Genomic DNA, 21,477 nt, shown 5'->3' with positions numbered 1-21,477 from the left:
CCTGCAGGACCCCTACCCAACGTTACCAGACAGGAGGGTCCAGACATGTCCACTCCACCCACAGAAGAGGCCCACAGTGATGACAGCACCTCTGTCCAACTGGATCTAGATGACCAGCCCGGCCCATTGGGGGCCTCGGGGCAGTCGGTTCCCCTCACACAGGCACAGGCCACCACAGACCTTTCCCCCTCTGGAAACACCAGCACAGCACCCACCCAGCGGGCCCATACCTCCGTCCCCAGGACACGTCAATCAGCTGTGTGTCCACCACTACAGGGAACCCAGGATAACCCACAACCCAAACAACAACACTGACCTGGGGGCAGTGGCAGTGGGCACACGGTCCAGGGGACGGAGGCCCAGGAACACATGGGAACTGGGAGGGCTGCCGTGCAACAGGGGGCAAACAGGCCAAGGGAACCCACTCTCCATGAGGCCCTCTCCTCCATCAAGGGAGCATGCCACCACTCCCAGGAGACGATGGCAACGGTACTGGCCAAGTTTCAGGAGACCCAGCGCATGCAGGAGGAACAGTATATGGGCTTCAGGGAGGAACTCAGAACCATCAGCTCCACCCTGGGCACCATCGTAGGGGTGCTGAAGGAAGTACTCAACACCAGGAGGGACACTGTGGCACTCCAAGGGGCCCCTGACACTAGCATGGACGATGAACTGCCCACCACCTCCGCCGGCGCCAGTGGACAGGACGCCCCGCCACAGGACCACCACACCAGCACCCCACCCCATGCAGACGGAGAACCACCCTGCAAACGGTCCTTGAGATCCAGGAACAAGACAGAGCACGATGCCAAGACCCCCGCCAAGAAATGAGACCACCCTGATTGTCATCCCACTGTCCCACTTTGTCACCCTGCCCATAATTAAACTGCCCCAGCTCCACTTCCTATGCCCATATGGGCAATGCACCTTTGAGACTAATAGACTGGACTCTGCCATGGACACTCCTCCGCCATCACCCCTCACCATTTAACTTCCGCCTCCAATAATTTGTATTTAAATAAACACACCTAAAGCACAAAATTATCTGGAGTATGTCTGTGATTTCAAAATAGTGTATTTGCAATTACAGTGACAAAATGTTCTTGAAATAGTAATGTCAACATACCTATGTCACACAGCTCTAGTCCATGAGGAATGTAAGCAGATGACACACGTTGGGACCCACATCTGTGAAACCGTAAGGGAAAGTGAAAACTCAGTGACCATACACTGGGTGAAAACGACAGACAGGATAGAGGTAGTAGTGTAAAAGTACATGTAGTAGGCAGGAATGTATTCTCACCTGTGTTTCACTGGAAATATTGCTGGATCACTGAGTCCCTGTTCTGCATGTCTTCTTCCTCTGCTTCATCCTCATCACTGTCCACAGGCTCCACAGCTGCCACAACACCGCCATCTGGACCATCCTCCTGCAGAAAAGGCACCTGGCGTCGCAAAGCCAAGTTGTGAAGCATACAGCAGGTCACGATAATCTGGCACACCTTCTTGGGTGAGTAGAATAGGGATCCACCTGTCATATGCAGGCACCTGAACCTGGCCTTCAGGAGGCCGAAGGTCTGCTCGATCACCCTCCTAGTTCGCCCATGGGCCTTGTTGGACTTTTGCTTTTGCAGGGTCATCCCCAGACTTTTTTGCCTCCTGCCTCCTATATTTTTCTGACATGTTGCTGTTGGCTTTTCAACTCTGAGCACTTTACCACTGCTAACCAGTGCTAAAGTGCATATGCTCTCCTGTTTGAATTGTATGTAAGTGGTTTATCCATGATTGGCATATTTGATTTACTAGTAAGTCCCTAGTAAGGTGCACTAGAGGTGCCAGGGCCTGTAAATCAAATGCTACTAGTGGGCCTGCAGCACTGGTTGTGCCACCCACATAAGTAGCTCTGTAATCATGTCTCAGACCTGCCACTGCAGTGTCTGTGTGTGTATTTTTACACTGTAAATTCGACTTGGCAAGTGTACCCACTTGCCAGGCCTAAACCTTCCCTTTCCTTACATGTAAGGCACCCCTAAGGTAGGCCCTAGGTAGCCCCAAGGGCAGGGTGCAGTGTATGGATAAGGTAGGACATATAGTAATGTGGTTTATATGTCCTGACAGTGAAATACTGCCAATTTCGTTTTCACTGTTGCAAGGTCTGTCTCTCTCTCATAGGATAATATGGGGGCTACCTTTAAATATGATTAAAGTGTAGATTCCCCTAGAGAGTAGATGGACAGGTGGAGTTTGGGATCCCTGAACTCACAATTTAAAAATACATCTTTTAGTAAAGTTGATTTTGAGATTGTGCGTTTGAAAATGCCACTTTTAGAAAGTGGGCATTTTCTTGCTTAAACCATTCTGTGACTCTGCCTTGTTTGTGGATTCCCTGTCTGGGTCAGTTGACAGTTGGGTTGTTTTTCACCTCACACCAGACAGTGACACAAAGGGAGCTGGGGTGTGATCTGCATTCCTGATTAGCCATCTCTGCTAGGAGGGAGGGGTGGAGTGGTCACTCTCATCTGAAAGGACTGTGCCTGCCTCTGACAATGCTGTCTCCAGCCCCCTGGTGTGTGTCTGAGGCCTTGCCTGGGCAAGGCAGGATTTCACAAGAAGGTGTGAGTCCCCTTTGAAGGAAGGTGACTTCAAAGACTAAAATGGGTATAAGAAGGGCACCCAAACTTACAAACTTTAGAAACACTTCTGGAATCAAGGGGAACCTCTGCCTGGAGAAGAGCTGATCGCTGAGGAACAAGTGCTGCCCTGCCTGTGACTGTGCTTTGTGGAGCTTTCCTGCAGTGCTGCTTCTGCCAGAGTAAGAGGGCAAAGACTGGACTTTGTGTGCCTTCCATCTTGAAGAAGAAATCTCCAAGGGCTTGATGTAGAGCTTGCCTCCTGTTGTTGAAGTCTCAGGGATAGCAAAGACTTCTTCCTGCCAGCACCTGGAGTCTCTGGAGAGACCCCTACTCTGCTCTGTGGTGCCCTTCCAGTTCCTGGGACCCTGAAAGGAGAGGCTGGCAGCCTAAGGACAAAAATACACGCACCGAGCACCGTGCGGAGAAAAGATCGACGCGAATCCGATCGCGGCTGAGAAAACGACGCGACGCCGGCTCCGCAGCTGAGAAACGACGCCGCTGGAAACGCGACCGGAGAATCGACGCCCGGAGCAGGAGAAACGACGCGCAGCATCGCTGACGAAGGCTGAGAGATCGCAACCAGCGCCGCGGGACTTCGGACCGTCGCGTGGCTGGCTTTTTCGACGCGCCTCGCCGAGCCGAGCTGTTTTCGACGCATATACCCGTGCAGGGTTATTTTCGACGCACACCGCCCGTGCGGGGTTATTTTTGCCGCAAACCAGGTACATTTTCACGCTAGCAGCGCTAGTGTGGTGTTACAACTACCTAAAGACTCTTTTTATTTTAAACCTTTAAAAAATCATAACTTGACTTGTGTATGTTGGATTTTTGTCGTTTTGGTCTTGTTTTGTCTAGATAAATATTTCCTATTTTTCTAAAACTGGTGTTGTGTCATTTTGTAGTGTTTTCATTAAGTTACTGTGTGTGTTGGTACAAATACTTTACGCCCAGCACTCTGAGGTTAAGCCTACTGCTCTGCCAAGCTACCAAGGGGGTAAGCAGGGGTTAGCTGAGGGTGATTCTCTTTTATCCTAACTAGAGTGAGGGTCCTTGCTTGAACAGGGGGTAACCTGACTGTCAACCAAAGACCCCATTTCTAACATTGGTGACCAGCGGTCGGGATTGGACTTGTATTTGTACTTGACATACAGTAATTAAGTGTACACTACTGTTTTGATCTCAGACCACTACGTGACCACATACTACTTGTCTTGTGATTCTGCTTTTTGTTCTCTGATGTCCTCCTGGAAGTATTGATGATATTTTTGGACTTTGTTTTTTGGTTGTGAAGCCTTTGCAGAAATGGAAGTCAATTTCTGGCACCTATCTATGTATAAAAAGTGGCAGCTTAAAGCATTCTGCATGGAAAGGGGACTGGCTGTGAACAAGGAATCCAGAAGGGAGGATCTTGAGTCAGCCCTGTTTCAGGATGAATTGAAACGTTGTCAGGCAACACCACCAAATGAGTCTGAGGAGGATAACTACTCTGAGGAGGAGGACTACTCCAAAGAGGAGGGCAGTGGCCCTGAGGAGGGAACAGAAAGAGATGATAGGCTCCTAGCTCGAATCCGGAGTCTGGAAGAGCTTAAGAGGGCCGAGGAGAAGAGGGCCTTAGTCCTGGCAGAAAGGAGGAGGGACTTAGAGATTAAAAAAATGATTTATGCTTACGAGCTTAAATTGAAAGAGCTGGAAGTCATGAGGGCTGAGTCCAGCTGGAATGGTGGCAGCAACAATTGTATATCCAGTGATGCTGCAGAAGTGCACATGCCCAGAGAGGTGGTGCCCTACTTGAAGGAGGGAGTTAACACACGCCAGGAGGTTCAGGGGTATGAGGTAGCTCCAGTGATGCACAGGGTCCCTGAGGTGGATTGGGGAACTGGCATGGGGAGTCATATTCCTACTGGTGGGAGGGACACTCTACTGACTCTAGGTGAGAGTGACAGGGAGAGGGGTTCCCCCCAGGTAGAAGTCCTGGTTATGGAGTGTGAAAACATCCCAGAAGAGTGTGGGTTGAGTGTCAGGGACAGTCAGGTACTGTCTCACCAGTCTCAGGAGGGTGATGTGGGGTGCTTTTTCAAAGCAGAGTCACTGGATGGTTGGGTGAAGGGTACTTTGGTTAATTCATGTGAGGGGCTGAGTGATGTAATTGCTGGAGAGCATATGTCTAGTCCTTATTTTCCAGAGCTATGCCAACACCAGGTGGAGTGTGAGTTCTCTGACCCCAGGGAGCTTACAATGGAGGCAGACTTCTGGGTGAGTACCAGAGAGTCTGAAGAGGCATTTGGGGGTGCTCCTGAGAGGAGTGGTCTAGGTAGTTCCCAACCAGGTGAGGTAGGGAAGGATTGTAGTGTCCCAGGTAGGTCCCAGTGTAGTGGGATGGGTGAGGGACCCCATGTCCAGTCTCAGAGGAGAGGGAATGGGGATGGGTTGAGGCCCAAGGTGCCCGAGATCCGGTCCCAGGTCCTGGAGGGTTCCCTGCGGGAACACCAGGAGGGGAGCCTAGCCTGTACCATAGGGCCATCTGTTGAGGGAGACCCCACAGTGTCAGGAGAACTTGGGGGGGCCGCTGTAGCCAGCGTCCCACCAGTTCTGGTGTCTGGCAGTACCACTCCTAGTGAGGGGGTGCAGAAGTCCAGACAGAGGGTTGAGAGGGGGTTGCGGACCCCAGTGGAGAACCTGGAGGGTCAGGGGTCAGCTCTGAGAGCAGAGCCCCCCATGAATGACCTTGGTGAGACCATTTCTGGGTTGGGGGGAATCCAGACTCTGTCAGATGGGCAGAGGTCAGGAGACCTGCGCCAGCCAGACTCTTGTGTGGCCCTTCGGGACAGTGTGTCCCTTGAGGGGGGTAAGTGTGCCCCCCTGGAAGTCCTGGTGTGCCAGGCAGTGGTTCAACCGCAGGGTGGTGACTCTGGGTTGAATAATCAGGTTCAGGGGGTAAACTCTGACCTGATGGGGGGTAAGTGTGCTCCCCAGGAAGTCCTGGTGTGCCAGGCAGTGGTTCAACCGCAGGGTGGTGACCCTGGGTTGGATGACCAGGTTCAGAGGGTAAACTCTGACCTGGTAGGGGGTAGGTATGCCCCCCAAGAAGTCCTGGTTTGCCAGGCAGTGATCCAGTCTGTGGGTACAGGCCCTGGATTGGGAGGCCAGGTTAAGGGTGTCCCCCCTGACCTGGAGGAAGGGGCTACTGCTAACAGTGCCCCTACCATGTTGTCTTCTGGGGGGGCCGCTCCTAGTTGGGTGGTTCAGGACCCCAGAAGAGAGGGCAGGGGGAGGGAAGCCTCACCCCTGGCCCTGGTCCAACCTGAAGGTACAGACCCCAGGTTGGAGGATCAGTTGCAGGTTAACATCCCTGCACTGATGGAAGAATTGTGCAGGACTGCTTCTACAAGCACCCTGACAGTTTTTGACTCTGGGGGTGCCGCTTCTGCAGGGAGGGTACAGAGCCCCAGAGGGGAGGACCAGGGTCAGGTTGTCATCCCTGACCTGGTGGAAGAGAGAGTGGTCAAAGGGTGCCAGGCACCTGGGGCTACCACCCCCCACTCTCCACAGTCACAGTGGTTAGAGAGGCCTGAGGTCGGGCTCTCATCCCTGACAGTTGTCTGGGGCCACTGTGGCTGGCTGTCCTGGTGGACAGAGTTGCCCCTGGGGGGGGAAGGACGAGAGTCACACCCCAGGGGTGGAGTGGGCAACACCATTGTGTTGGCCCTGGTGGTACTATCTGCCCATTGCAATACATCTGTGAGCAAAGTAAAGTTAGGTGTTGCACAGATGGTGTCTGTAGATGTGGAGAAGGGTTCCCCATGGGTTAGCTTAGTGGGCCCTGAGAGTATGGACAGAGGGATCCAACTGGAGTCAGGAAGGCGTAGAACTGGAGCATGCCCCTGCTGTTGTGGGCCTGGGTCCCTGTTCTATCGCCCCAATCAGGGAAGTACATCAAGGTATTGATTGTTCTCCCCTGGCTTTAGGCTGGTAGGGGGTCGTGTTGGACTTTTGCTTTTGCAGGGTCATCCCCAGACTTTTTTGCCTCCTGCCTCCTATATTTTTCTGACATGTTGCTGTTGGCTTTTCAACTCTGAGCACTTTACCACTGCTAACCAGTGCTAAAGTGCATATGCTCTCCTGTTTGAATTGTATGTAAGTGGTTTATCCATGATTGGCATATTTGATTTACTAGTAAGTCCCTAGTAAGGTGCACTAGAGGTGCCAGGGCCTGTAAATCAAATGCTACTAGTGGGCCTGCAGCACTGGTTGTGCCACCCACATAAGTAGCTCTGTAATCATGTCTCAGACCTGCCACTGCAGTGTCTGTGTGTGTATTTTTACACTGTAAATTCGACTTGGCAAGTGTACCCACTTGCCAGGCCTAAACCTTCCCTTTCCTTACATGTAAGGCACCCCTAAGGTAGGCCCTAGGTAGCCCCAAGGGCAGGGTGCAGTGTATGGATAAGGTAGGACATATAGTAATGTGGTTTATATGTCCTGACAGTGAAATACTGCCAATTTCGTTTTCACTGTTGCAAGGTCTGTCTCTCTCTCATAGGATAATATGGGGGCTACCTTTAAATATGATTAAAGTGTAGATTCCCCTAGAGAGTAGATGGACAGGTGGAGTTTGGGATCCCTGAACTCACAATTTAAAAATACATCTTTTAGTAAAGTTGATTTTGAGATTGTGCGTTTGAAAATGCCACTTTTAGAAAGTGGGCATTTTCTTGCTTAAACCATTCTGTGACTCTGCCTTGTTTGTGGATTCCCTGTCTGGGTCAGTTGACAGTTGGGTTGTTTTTCACCTCACACCAGACAGTGACACAAAGGGAGCTGGGGTGTGATCTGCATTCCTGATTAGCCATCTCTGCTAGGAGGGAGGGGTGGAGTGGTCACTCTCATCTGAAAGGACTGTGCCTGCCTCTGACAATGCTGTCTCCAGCCCCCTGGTGTGTGTCTGAGGCCTTGCCTGGGCAAGGCAGGATTTCACAAGAAGGTGTGAGTCCCCTTTGAAGGAAGGTGACTTCAAAGACTAAAATGGGTATAAGAAGGGCACCCAAACTTACAAACTTTAGAAACACTTCTGGAATCAAGGGGAACCTCTGCCTGGAGAAGAGCTGATCGCTGAGGAACAAGTGCTGCCCTGCCTGTGACTGTGCTTTGTGGAGCTTTCCTGCAGTGCTGCTTCTGCCAGAGTAAGAGGGCAAAGACTGGACTTTGTGTGCCTTCCATCTTGAAGAAGAAATCTCCAAGGGCTTGATGTAGAGCTTGCCTCCTGTTGTTGAAGTCTCAGGGATAGCAAAGACTTCTTCCTGCCAGCACCTGGAGTCTCTGGAGAGACCCCTACTCTGCTCTGTGGTGCCCTTCCAGTTCCTGGGACCCTGAAAGGAGAGGCTGGCAGCCTAAGGACAAAAATACACGCACCGAGCACCGTGCGGAGAAAAGATCGACGCGAATCCGATCGCGGCTGAGAAAACGACGCGACGCCGGCTCCGCAGCTGAGAAACGACGCCGCTGGAAACGCGACCGGAGAATCGACGCCCGGAGCAGGAGAAACGACGCGCAGCATCGCTGACGAAGGCTGAGAGATCGCAACCAGCGCCGCGGGACTTCGGACCGTCGCGTGGCTGGCTTTTTCGACGCGCCTCGCCGAGCCGAGCTGTTTTCGACGCATATACCCGTGCAGGGTTATTTTCGACGCACACCGCCCGTGCGGGGTTATTTTTGCCGCAAACCAGGTACATTTTCACGCTAGCAGCGCTAGTGTGGTGTTACAACTACCTAAAGACTCTTTTTATTTTAAACCTTTAAAAAATCATAACTTGACTTGTGTATGTTGGATTTTTGTCGTTTTGGTCTTGTTTTGTCTAGATAAATATTTCCTATTTTTCTAAAACTGGTGTTGTGTCATTTTGTAGTGTTTTCATTAAGTTACTGTGTGTGTTGGTACAAATACTTTACGCCCAGCACTCTGAGGTTAAGCCTACTGCTCTGCCAAGCTACCAAGGGGGTAAGCAGGGGTTAGCTGAGGGTGATTCTCTTTTATCCTAACTAGAGTGAGGGTCCTTGCTTGAACAGGGGGTAACCTGACTGTCAACCAAAGACCCCATTTCTAACAGGCCTCATTGTAGCGTTCCTCTGCCCTGGTCCTGGGATTCCTCACTGGGGTCAGTAGCCATGACAGGTTGGGGTACCCAGAGCCACCTGCAAATGGCGAGGGGTAACTGTTAGACACACACTAACCTGTAGGGATAACCCCAGACAACCATTCCTACTGTCTTGCTTCCAGGGGCTCACCCAATAGCCACACACGGTGCCTCTGGAGTTGACCCATCACATAAGGGATGCTGCTATTCCGCAGGATGTAGGCGTCATGCACTGAGCCAGGGAACATGGCATTCACATGGGAGATGTACTGGTCTGCCAAACATACCATCTGTACATTCATCGAATGATAACTCTTCCAGTTTCTGTACACCTGTTCACTCCTGTGGGGGGGGGGCGACCAAAGCCACATGGGTCACATCAATGGCACCTATGATGTTGGGGATATGTCCCAGGGCATAGAAATCACCTTTCACTGTAGGCAAATCCTCCACCTGAGGGAAAATGATGTAGCTCTGCATTTGTTTCAGAAGGGCAGACAACACTCTGGACAATACGTTGGAAAACATAGGCAAACCTGTAGGTGATTATCAAATGTCGCTCCTCCATTGTCGACAGGTCCACCAACGGTCGGTACATCGGAGGATGCCGCCATCTCCTCATGCCTATGAAGGTCAACAGCGAGCACAGAGTCAAACAACTCAGAGGTACATACCCACAGTTTACACAGAACACTAATCATACACAAAAGGTGGCCTGTATGTGTGTTGAGACTAGGCCTAGGTATGTGTGACGCAGTATAAAACGAGTCCATGTGGGCCCCTGAAATGGCGGCTGCCTGACCTCTAAAGTGGGACAATGGGATGTGAGGTAACTGCGCTAGCGTTGTCCCCCTTTACAGTAGGCGGTCGGAGACCGCGGCGCAATGCTGCATTGGTTAACATTGGACCCTATGGGTACCAGGAGCCAATGACGATGTACGCCGGTGGTGATGGTACGCACTGCCGCGGACATGACCGCCGCGGACGTGACCACCAATTTCTATCTGTTCAATCACTCGATACCTGATCTTCGACAGGAGAGGACCTACACTGCAAGTGCTGCTGTGACCTCAGTCTGGAAGAGACAATGGCTTGTGCGTCTGGGGAAAGAGCCCCTGCCTTCACATCGGAGGAGTTGGAGAAGCTCATTGATGGGGTCCTCCCCCAGTACACGCTACTCTACGGTCCTCCAGACAAAGAGGTAACTACACAGGGAGCATGTTATATGGGCTATGCCTGTGTGGAGAGGGCTGGATGTAAGAAGGAAGGGGGCAGAGTGCTGCGTGCATGAAAGACGGTGGGTGCATGTGCCACATGGCAAGGGTAGGGATTGGGGCCAATCACTTTGACGGTGCAGTTGGTAATGACTTCTCTTCTTCCCCTGTACATTTCGTTTAGGTCAGCACCCACCAGGAGAAAGATATTTGGCGTGCCATCGCCAAGGACGTCCGGACCCTGGGGGTCTACAACAGACGGAGCACCCACTGCTGGAAAAGATGGGAGGACATTCGCCGCTGGAGCAAGAAGATGGCGGAGGCTCAGCTGGGGATGGCCTCCCAACGTGGGAGGGGTGCCTGTCGAACCATGACCCCCCTGATGTTCAGGATCCTGGCGGTGGCCTACCCGGAGTTTGATGGGCGCTTGAGGGCATCACAGCAGACACAAGGGGGTAAGTACACTCTCATTCAGCTGACTTTGCACGCAGTGGAGGTGTCTGGGTGGGGGAGGAGGGCTGTGGGTTTCCCTAGGCCCGGGCGAGTTCCGCAGGCTAGGCCCCTCCGTAAGGCATGGCCCTGTGGCCCCCCATCCCCACCTCTGTAGAGTGCCAAGTACAGCTATTCATGCCCCTGTGTCATCTATGTGTGCAGATGTCATCCATTGCCTTGTAGGCCATTTCCCAGGAATTGCACTGTAGAGCTCAAGAGCGTGGCATAGTGCAGGGGGCTTCTGTGTCTGTCTTGTCCGCCAACTGTAGCGGTAATCCATGCACTCAACAGGTCCTTATTCTGTCTCCCCCCCCTTTTTGTGGTCTACCTGTTCTTGTGTGCATTAGCATCATCAGGCGGAGGAGAAGTGGCACCAGAGCACGAGGGGGCTGCATCCCACATAGCCCTGGAGGGCCACACTATGGACTCTGAATTCACCAGTGGGACGGAGGGCGAGGGGAGCTCCACGGCGGGGACAGGAGTTGAGACCAGCGCCACGGACTCGTCCTCTGATGGGACCTCCCTTGTGGTGGCGGCAACATCTGTGCCCCCCGCATCTACAGGTACAGCCGCCACCCCCCCTACCAGCACCGCCCTCCCAGCAGCCCCTCAGCCCTCACACGTGCCCGCTCACCCAGGAGGGTGGGCATCACCTTCACCCCAGGCACCTCAGGCCCTGCCCCAGTCACCCCTGCTGCCCTCAGTGAGGAGGCCATTGACCTCCTCAGGTCACTCACTGTTGGGCAGTCTACTATTTTGAATGCCATCCAGGTTGTAGAAAGGCAGTTGCAACAAACTAATGCATTCCTGGAGGGCATTCATTCTGGTCAGGCGGCCCTTCACCGAGCTTTTCAAACTCTGGCCTCAGCACTGATGGCAGCCATTGTCCCTGTGTCTAGCCTCCCCCCTCCAACTTCCTCCACCCAGACCCAATCCCCTGTACCTCTGCATATCCCAAGCACACCATCAGTCCAGCCTGCAGACACCTCACCACACAAGGGAAGCTCAGGCAAACATAAGCACCACACATCCCACAGTCACTTAGGCAAGCATCACACACATGCAGACACACCAACATCCACTGCCTCCACTGTGTCCCCCTCCTCGTCGTCTCCCTCCTCCCTCCCAGTCTCATCTAAACACACACCTGCATACACTACCTCTACAGCTACTACGTCCCTCAGAAGCACACCCACCAGCACACCCCGCTCATGTGCAGTCACCACCCCCACTACCATTCACACGTCCCCTGTGTCCTCTCCCAGTGTGTCTGTGACGCCCCCTCCGAAGATACACAAACGCAGGCACACACCCACCCAACAGTCATCCACCTCACGGCAGCCTCTAGCGCATACACCTGCACCCAAAGTCACCAAACTTACACCTCCTACTACCACCACCTCTTCCTCCACTCCCAAACCCCCTCCAGCTACCCGTCCCAGTGTGTCCAAAAGAATTTTCCTGTCCAGCCTTGACCTTTTTCCCACACCTCCCCCACCCCGTCCATCTCATAGGTCCCGAAGTAGCACCTCAGCCACAACATCTCCAGGACCAGTGGTGCCTGTAGTCACAGGTATGTGGAGTGCACCGGCCACCAGGATAGCCAGTGTGGCACGGAGCCACAGCACAGCCAGTCCCCCCCTTGTGAAGCATCAGAAGTTGGCCAGTGCCCAACTGGAGAGGGGGAAGATTCCAGCCACCAAAGCCGCTCCCAGGGGTCCAGTTGGGAGTGTGGAGTCAGCTGTGACACCTCCCAAGGTGGGGAAGGGCCACAAGAAATCCGGCAAGTCTGGGAAGAGCAGCATGGCGGAGAAGACCGCCATCATCCCCGCTGCCCAGGAGGCCACCGCCAGCCCCATCCCAGCTGCCAAGGAGGCCACCGCCAACCCCTTCCCAGCTGCCAAGGAGGCCACCACCAGCCCCAACCCAGCTGCCCAGGAGGGCCCCGCCAGCCCCATCCCAGCTGCCCAGGAGGGCCCGCCAGCCCCAGCCCAGCTGCCCAGGAGGGCCCCGCCAGCCCCATCCCAGCTGCCCAGGAGGGCCCGCCAGCCCCAGCCCAGCTGCCCAGGAGGGCCCCGCCAGCCTCAGCCCAGCTGCCCAGGAGGGCCCCGCCAGCCCCATCCCAGCTGCCCAGGAGGGCCCTGCCAGCCCCATCCCAGCTGCCCAGGAGGGCCCCGCCAGCCCCAGCCCAGCTGCCCAGGAGGGCCACGCCAGCACAAGCCCAGCTGCCAAGGAGGCCACCGCCAGCACAAGCCCCGCTGAACAGGGCACCGCCAACTCTAGCCCCGCTGGGCCATGAAGGACCACAAGCACAAGCCCCGCTGGGACATGAAGGACCGCCAGCACAAGCCCCGCTGAACAGGGCACCGCCAACTCAAGCCCCGCTGGGCCATGAAGGACCACCAGCACAAGCACCGCTGAACAGGGCACCGCCAAATCAAGCACCGCTGAACAGGGCACCGCCAACTCAAGCACCGCTGAACAGGGCACCGCCAACTCAAGCACCGCTAAACACGGCACCGCCAACTCAAGCACCGCTAGCACATGAGTGGCAGGGGTACTGACGCAACTGGGTCCGTCACGGGGTGAGTGATGCACTCTGGGCACCAGTCCCCCTCCAGAACCAGTGGAGAGATCCATCCACTACCTCTGTCCTTCACAGGATGAAGCACTCTGGGCACCAGTCCCCCCTCAGAACCAGTGGAGAGATCCATCCACTACCTCTGTCCTTCACAGGATGAAGCACTCTGGGTACCAGTCCCCCTCCAGAACAAGCGGAGAGATCCATCCACTACCTCTGTCCTTCACAGGATGAAGCACTCTGGGCACCAGTCCCCCTCCAGAACCAGTGGAGACTGTTATCCACTTGAGAGACTGTGGCTTTGCACTCCCCAGGATTGAACAGTGGGCAACCCACCCCCTGTAGAGACTTGAGAGACTGTGGCTTTGCACTCCCCAGGATTGAACAGTGGGCAAACCACCCACTGTAGAGACTTGAGAGACTGTGGCTTTGCACTCCCCAGGATTGAACAGTGGGCATTGAGCCCCCTCGTGGATCTGGTGTTGTGCACTCATCCGGCTGAGGTGCCCCCCTTCCCTTCCCCCTGAGGTGCCTGTTGTATTTCTATCTGATGCCCCTGCAGTATTCTCTCTGTTTTGATCTGGTATCGAGTGTGGGCCTCGCCCATGCATTTTGGGCCCAGTGGTCCACGGACTATAAATGGTGCAATACCTGGACTTGTATTATTGGTGTATATATTTGTTTATAGTGTATATATATTTTGGAGTACTGTATTTTAATAGATTACAATGGTTACAATCATTTCCTTTTGTCTCTGCATTCTTCCGGGGGGCTAGGTGGGTGTAACTGTAATGTATCATGCTGTATTAGTGTGTGTGTTGTCGTGGGTGAGGGTGGGAGTGGGGGTGTTGCGTGTTGCATGTGTGTGTCCCTGTTTTTTCCCTCCCCCATCCCCTGTGTCGTAGGTGCAGTACTCACTGTGGTCTTCGCCACTGGCGTTCGTGCTCCTGGTACAGGAGCAGGAAGTCTATCGCAGGTAGAATTTGGAGTTCCGGGTCCATGGTGTCCTCATTCCTCGTGGAGTGTGATGAGGTGAGCGTTTTCCCTTCGAAATCCCTGTTTCCGCCGTGTTTTTATCCGCGGTGAATCCGCCCTGGAAAAGGTGGCGGATTGGCCTGTCATAATAGTGTGGGCAGTACATTGTCTCCCGCCTGTCTGTTGCTGGTGACCGCTGCGCTGTTTGTTTGTACCGCCGTGGCGGTCTGAGTGTTAAAGTGGCTGTCTTTGTTGGCAGTTTTCGCCACAGTCGTAATTGCAAATTTTTTACCGCCGGCCTGTTGGCGGTCTTACCGCCGCTTTAGCACCGTCCGCCAGGGTTGTAATGAGGGCCTAAATGTCCTACCTTAACCATACACTGCACCCTGCCCTTGGGGCTACCTTGGGCCTACCTCAGGGGTGGCTTACATGTAAGAAAAGGCTTAGGCCTGGCAAGCAGGTACACTTGCCAACTCAAATTTACATTTAAAACTGCACACACAGACACTGCAATGCAGGTCTGAGACATGATTACAGAGCTGCTTATGTGGGTGGCACAACCAGTGCTGCAAGCCACTAGTAGCAATTGGTTTACAGGCCCTGGGCACCTCAAGTGCACTTTACTAGGGACTTACTAGTAAATCAAATATGCCAATCATGGATAAGCCAAGTACATACACATTTTGTAAGGCAGCACTTGCACTTTAGCACTGGTTGGCAATGGTAAAGTGCCCAGAGTAACATAAACAGCAAAATCAGAGTCCATCACACATCAACAACCTGGGAAACATAGGCAAAAAGTTAAGGGAGACCACACCAAGGATGAAAAATCTAACACATGTCCCCGCCAACTGAAAGTGGGGAGCAACTACCCAACCTCATGGGAGTTCTTATCACTAAGGCGGAAGAACCTGTACAGACCATCAGCATTGGCGTGCTCTGTGCCAGGACGGTGTTCCACCATAAAGTCCATCTCCCTGTAGGGAAATGGACCACCTCAACAGTTTTGGATTCTCACCCCTCACCTGCATTAGCCATCTGAGGGGCCTGTGGTTGGTCTGAACTCAGAAGTGAGTCCCAAACAAGTAGGGTCTTATCTTCTTCAGGTTCCCAGACCACGGCAAACGCTTCACATTCTATGGCACTCCACCTACGTTCCCTGGGAAGTAACATCCTGCTAATAAAGGCTACGGGTTGATCTAGGCCAGGGTTCTGGAAAGTTGGTCCTGGAGAGCCGGGTCCATGGCAGATTTTTAGCATATTCACATTTAGAAAAAAAAGATGTTTCAGAAATCTACATTTTTCTAAATGTGGATATGCTAAAAATCTGGCATGGACCCGGCTCTCCAGGACCGACTTTGCAGAACCCTGATCTAGGCCCTCTTCATTAAGCTGTGAGAGTACTGCTCCAATACCATGCTCTGAGGCGTCTGTTTACACAACAGACTCCTAGGAGTAGTCAGGTGCCTTCAGCACAGGTGCTGTGCAAATGGCAGCCTTCAGGGCATCAAAAGCAGTCTGGCAAGCCTATGTCCAGATCACCTTCCTGGGTTGCTTCTTAGAAGTCAACTCAGTCAAGGGGGTAACAATGGTACCATAAACCTTGACAAACCTCCTGTAGTATCCCGTGAGACCTAAGAAGGATCTCACTTCAGTCTGGGTCTTGGGAGGCTCCCAAGCCAGAATTCTATCAATCGTAGGCTGTAGGGTGCCACCTGGCCACTACCCACCTGGCGTCCTAAGTACACCACAGAACCCTGCCCTTTTTGGCACTTGCTTGCCTTAATAGTGAGGCCTGCCTTCTGCAGGGCCTGTAACACTCTCCAGAGGTGTTGCAGATGTTCCTCCCATGTGGAACTAAACACTGCAATGTCATCCAGGTAGGCAGCACTGAACTCATCTAGCCCAGCCAACACCTGGTTGGCCAACCTCTGAAAGGTGGCTGGGGCATTCTTCATCCCAAATGCCATTACTTTAATCTGAAAGAGTCCATCTGGGGTAGAGAACGCTGACCTCTCCTTTGCCCCTTCAGTTAAGGAAATCTGCCAGTACCCAGATGTTAAGTCAAACATACTGAGGTACTTGGCAGCTCCTAACCGATCAATGAGCTCATCAGCTCGGGGGATGGGGTGTGTGTCAGTCTTGCTGACCGCATTGAGTCCCCGGTAGTGAACACAGAACCTGAGTTCTGAAGTGGCATCAGGTGCAGCAGCCTTTGGAACCAACACCATTGGGCTGGCCCAAGGACTGCTGAAGTGCTCAATAACCCCTAGGGTAAGCATGTTGGATACCTCATCCTTAATGCATGATCTGACCCTGTCAGTCACCCTGTTTACTTTATGTTTAATGGGTGTACTGTCCCCAGTGTCCACATCATGTGTGCATAAGTGTGTGACTCCTGGGATCAGGGAAAACAGTGAGGTAAACTGTCCCAACACGTGGCGACAGTCACCTTGCTGCTCCTCAGTCAGGGAGGGGGAGAGGATCACTCCCTCCACTGACCCATCTTTTTCTCCTGCAGACAGAAGGTCAGGAAGAGGCTCACTCACCTCCTCCGCCCCGTCATCTGTCGCAAGGAGCATGGACAGTTCAGTCAGCTCAAAGTGAGGTTTGAGGCGGTTGACTTGCAGGACCCTTAATGGATTCCTGGGAGACTGCAAGTCCACCAGGTAGGTGACTTGGCTCTTGCGCGCCACCACCTCAAATGGCCCAGTCCACTTATCCTGGAGCGCCCTAGGCTCCACCGGTGCCATCACCTACACTTTTTGTCCAGGTTGAAACTCGACCAGAGTGGCATTCTGGTCATACCACCGTTACATATCCTCCTGGCTTGCTTCTAGGATCTCCTGTGCGAGACTCCTGAAGCGGGCAGTTTGATTTCTCAAAGCCAGCATGTAGCTAAATACATCCTGGGGGAAGGGTTTACTAGGAGCTTTCTTCAAAGCTTCCTTTACTAGACTCAAAGGTCCCCTCACAGGGTGGCCATACATCAGCTCAAAGGGACTAAACCCAAGACCATTTTGAGGTTTCTAGAAATGTTCTCAAGTCTGTGGGTTTGGGTGCCCTTCTTACACCCAATTTCTTCTTTGAAGTAGGCCTACTTCAAAGCAGAGTCTCTCTTGAATGTGAAATCCCGCCTTGACCAGGCCAGGACCCAGACACTCACCAGAGGGTTGGAGACTGCATTGTGTGAGGGCAGGCACAGCCCTTTGAGGTGTGAGTGACCACTCCACCCCTCCCTCCTAGCACAGATGGCTGATCAGGAAAAGCAGACTACACCCCAGCTCCCATTGTGTCACTGTCTAGTGTGAGGTGCAGCCAGCCCAACTGTCAAACTGACCCAGACAGGGAATCCACAAACAGGCAGAGTCACAGAAATGGTATAAGCAAGAAAATGCACACTTTCTAAAAGTGCCATTTTCAAACACACAATCTTAAAATCAACTTTATTAAAAGATGTATTTTTAAATTGTGAGCTCAGAGACACTAAACTCCACATGTCCATCTGGTCCCAAAGGAAATCTACACTTTAATCAGATTTAAAGGTAGCCCCCATGTTAACCTATGAGGGGGACAGGCCTTGCAACAGTGAAAAACGAATTTGGCAATATTTCACTGTCAGGACATATAAAACACTTTACTAAATGTCCTATCTTAACCATACACTGCACCCTGCACTCGGGGTTACCTAGGGCCTACCTTAGTGGTGCCTTACATGTAAGAAAAGGGAAGGTTTAGGCCTGGCAAGTGGGTACACTTGCCAACTCCAATTTACAGTTAAAACTACACACACAGACACTGCAGTTGCAGGTCTGAGACATGATTACAGAGCTACTAATGTGGGTGGCACAACCAGTGCTGCAGGCCCACTAGCAGCAATTGGTTTACAGGCCCGGGGCACCTCTAGTGCACTTTACTAGGGACTTACTAGTAAATCAAATATGCCAATCATAGATAAGCCAAGTACATACACATTTTATAAAGGAGCACTTGCACTTTAGCACTGGTTAGCAGTGTTAAAGTGCCCTGAGTAACAAAAACAGCAAAATCAGAGTCCATCACACATCAAGAACCTGGGAAAGAGAGGCAAAAAGTTAAGGGAGACCACGCCAAGGATGAAAAGTCTAACAGTAGGTCTATGTGGGTGACAGGTGATCCCAAGTCCAAAAGCACTACATACCCTCATTGAGAAACAGGTCAGTATTGAGTGGAAAAATTAGATCTGTTACAGTTACTTTTCAGTGGCAGGTGCTAGACCCACCCACGCCAGTTGGGTATCGTTTTTATCAGGGGATATGTAGAAAAGCGAGGTGATAGGAAATTCATGGGTCCCACATATTATGCACCTTTGCCTCACAGAAAAGTGAGTAAAATGTGCATTTTCAGATAAAGTGTGATGTGCAGAAGAGCATCTGGGTAAAAAACCTAATGAGATCCATCCGAGTCACAGCACCCTGGACTCTCCCTGTTGTCTAAGTTTGAGAAATGTTAGATAACAGGTTTCTGTTGTGTTGCCCAGTGCAGTTTCAATATCCACAGCTACTCCCTTAAAAAAAGGGTTGTTTTTGAGTGGAAAACTTTGGCTTGCCCATGTTACAGTTTAAGCCCTTTCCTGTTGCAGGTAAAAGGCCCATCCACACAAGCGTGATACCGTTTTTATTGGCAGACATGTAAAAATACTGGGAGATGCCTTGCAATGATGGACTTCCGGACGTTCACTCTAACTGACCCTCAAGACTAAGGTGGGTTTCTCCAGGGTCAGTGGTGCTGGCCCCCTTTTGTTCTATGAGGATAGTTTTGTGTGAACTGATCCTGGCTATGCTGTCTCACCTGTGCCCTTCAAGAAGCCAGGAGGCTCAAGTGTGGACTGAAGCATGTTTTTCTGCCTGGTTGCAGAGGGACTGCAGAATGTGCCCCTTTTAGCAGGAGAAGAGCCTGAGAAGCCAGGCAAAGGACTTCTGCTTGCCATGAAAAGTACTCTCTGTGGAGGCCAGGAGGCCTGAAGAAAATGCTCCTCCTGGTTGCTAGGGCTGGCCTCTAGGAGCACAACAAGCCCAAAAATGATAAAATTGGCCCAGAGGGGCTGGAGAAATGGGCCTGAAAATTCTGGCCCCTGCAGAAAAGAGACTGCAAAAAAAGGCGCCTAGCCCTCTGCCGTATTCCTGAAAATTACCCCTGTGGGGTCAGGGCTCAGGAGTTGCTGCAAAGATATTTAGATTACATTTCCATAGGGAGGAGGCGTGCATGGGCTCCATCCCCAAATTCCCCTTGGGGGGGGCATCTCCATGCGGGCTGGTGCAATAACAATGGATCCCAGAGACCCCATCCCCTGGGACTGCAAGGGATTCTTGGGCAAGGTGTGTTGCCCACCCATGTGTCCTGTGTCTGAGGAGATGTGTCACACCTACTTTGTGCCCCCCTGTGCACTCTTCTCAGTGGCAGGGGAGTGTGTCTTGCTATACTGCTCCCATGCTGCGGGAGAACAAAGAAAGGTTGCCAGTTCCCACATGGTCAAAATGGATGGGACCTTCCTACTGGGAGCCAGTAGGGCCTTGGGAGGTTTGGGGCTCCCCCCTCAAGCCTCCAGCAAGACCCCAAGCTCACCAACAAACAGAGACAAAACAAAAGAAAAAAAGTCACTCGAGACCACAAAGCAAAAAGAAGAGAGTGGGCGAACCCCACCATATGTTTGTACACTGTTCCAGGAGAAGAGAGCCCCCACATTATCCCTTAAGGGAGCTAATATTGAATATCTCTCTTTGTGTTACCCAAGGAGCGACGGGGCATCACCAATGTTTTGCAGGAGATGCAACAGCTTCCCCTCAGGTATCCTGGGGCATTACATCAATCACTTTAGGATACATGTATCATTCATTTAAAACTCTTTCAGGGCTGGAGGATTTTATTCTTGGGCTCTGGAGTGTAATAGCAGTCTGATAATTTTTAAAGAAAGACTCAAAGACACATGTTTTGACTCATACTGCTTCATTCAAACATGTTGCTATTGACAGTGCAACATTTCCCATTATAATAAGTGCCTGACCTATAATGCTTTAAGAATGTTGATATCGCTAATGCAACATTTAACATTACAATGAGTGTCTTTTAATAATGCGTTGACCCCACTGTATCTATTTTGTTGTGTAATGGCAAGTTGGCTTGTGACATGTGGATGCTTTTACTAATGTTGTGACACCCTGACAAAGCTAGTAGGCCTTATTGATAATGACACCCTATTATAATGTGATGTTGCCTCTGGCTTCGGTATGGGATATAGTGGTTATTGGGTTAATGACCCACTATGAGGGTGTCACCAAAGATACTTCCATCTACCTGATGTACATATTTGTAATTTACTAGATAGAATTTTGTAGTGTGTGTGTAATAAAAATACTTTTGATTTTTAAAAGAAAAAGCAATGACAGAATAATGATTTATAGAGTGTTGTTGCATACCAGCGAGCTGGGGTTACTAGTCCACACCACCTCCCCTGTGTAGGCCTGGGGCTGCTCTGCTTCACTACGTACTACAATGGGCACTTGCTACTTATTACTTGTGAAGGGCTCACATCCTTTGCTACTAATAACCCGATTCTTACAATGATCACCCTGTTTAGTGTGGTCTTTTCTGCTTGTAAACATCTACTCTAAGAGACAATGAGCCTTTGTGAGACCCAATATCTGTAGTGCAGGTTGGAGAGACCCCAAATATTCTCAATACTTGAATGTTTAGTGTCCCTTGTAACTGCAGGCCCAGGAATCCTGACATATATTTCCTGTACCGATCCCTTTCTATGTTCACTAAAGACTGAAAGATAGGTGCCTTCTAGATTCTTGTCGTTTTGTGAAATTTACGTCTGCAAACCCCTACCTGCACATTTACATGAGTCTTGGCAGGCCTGAGCAATAATCACAGAAGTTCCAGGTGCATTGTGCCTAGAGAATGTAAACTCTACGATATCACTGAAGGGCACGTCTGGAAAAGCAGGAGGAAAAGGGCATATGGCCAAAAGCTGTCTCAGATTGAAGGCCTTCCGGCTGAAATAACAATTAGGAATGGTAAACATAAAATTCACAGGAGTATTGAATACCTTACGAGGCAATGAAACAAGCAATATCCAAGAGAGGGATAAGCAGGAAAAAAGGAATGCAGTTAAACAACTTTTTTGGAATGAAGAATTATAACAATAGAAACTTTACAATCGCAAAGGCCACATTTATCAACCATTTACGCAGCGCAGTGCAGCGCAGCAGGGCCCAGCAAGCCACCTTGCCGTGCTGAGCTGTTTCAAAGGGAAAGAGCAGGAATGTGCTGTATTTAACATCATACAATGCAGTCCTATCTTTTCCTTGTGCTGGTGCCCTTTTTGCTGCCTAGCAACAACCCAGGCACCCTTGCGCCATGGTGCAGTCATTCCTGTGTTGGTGGCAGGATTGTTTTTATGAAGGAAG

The sequence above is a fragment of the Pleurodeles waltl genome, chromosome 4_2 (assembly GCF_031143425.1).
Source record: "Pleurodeles waltl isolate 20211129_DDA chromosome 4_2, aPleWal1.hap1.20221129, whole genome shotgun sequence".
In the NCBI taxonomy this organism is placed as follows: Eukaryota; Metazoa; Chordata; class Amphibia; order Caudata; family Salamandridae; genus Pleurodeles; species Pleurodeles waltl.
The sequence above is the reverse complement of the archived record's forward strand: the minus strand, read 5'-3'. Positions refer to the sequence as shown.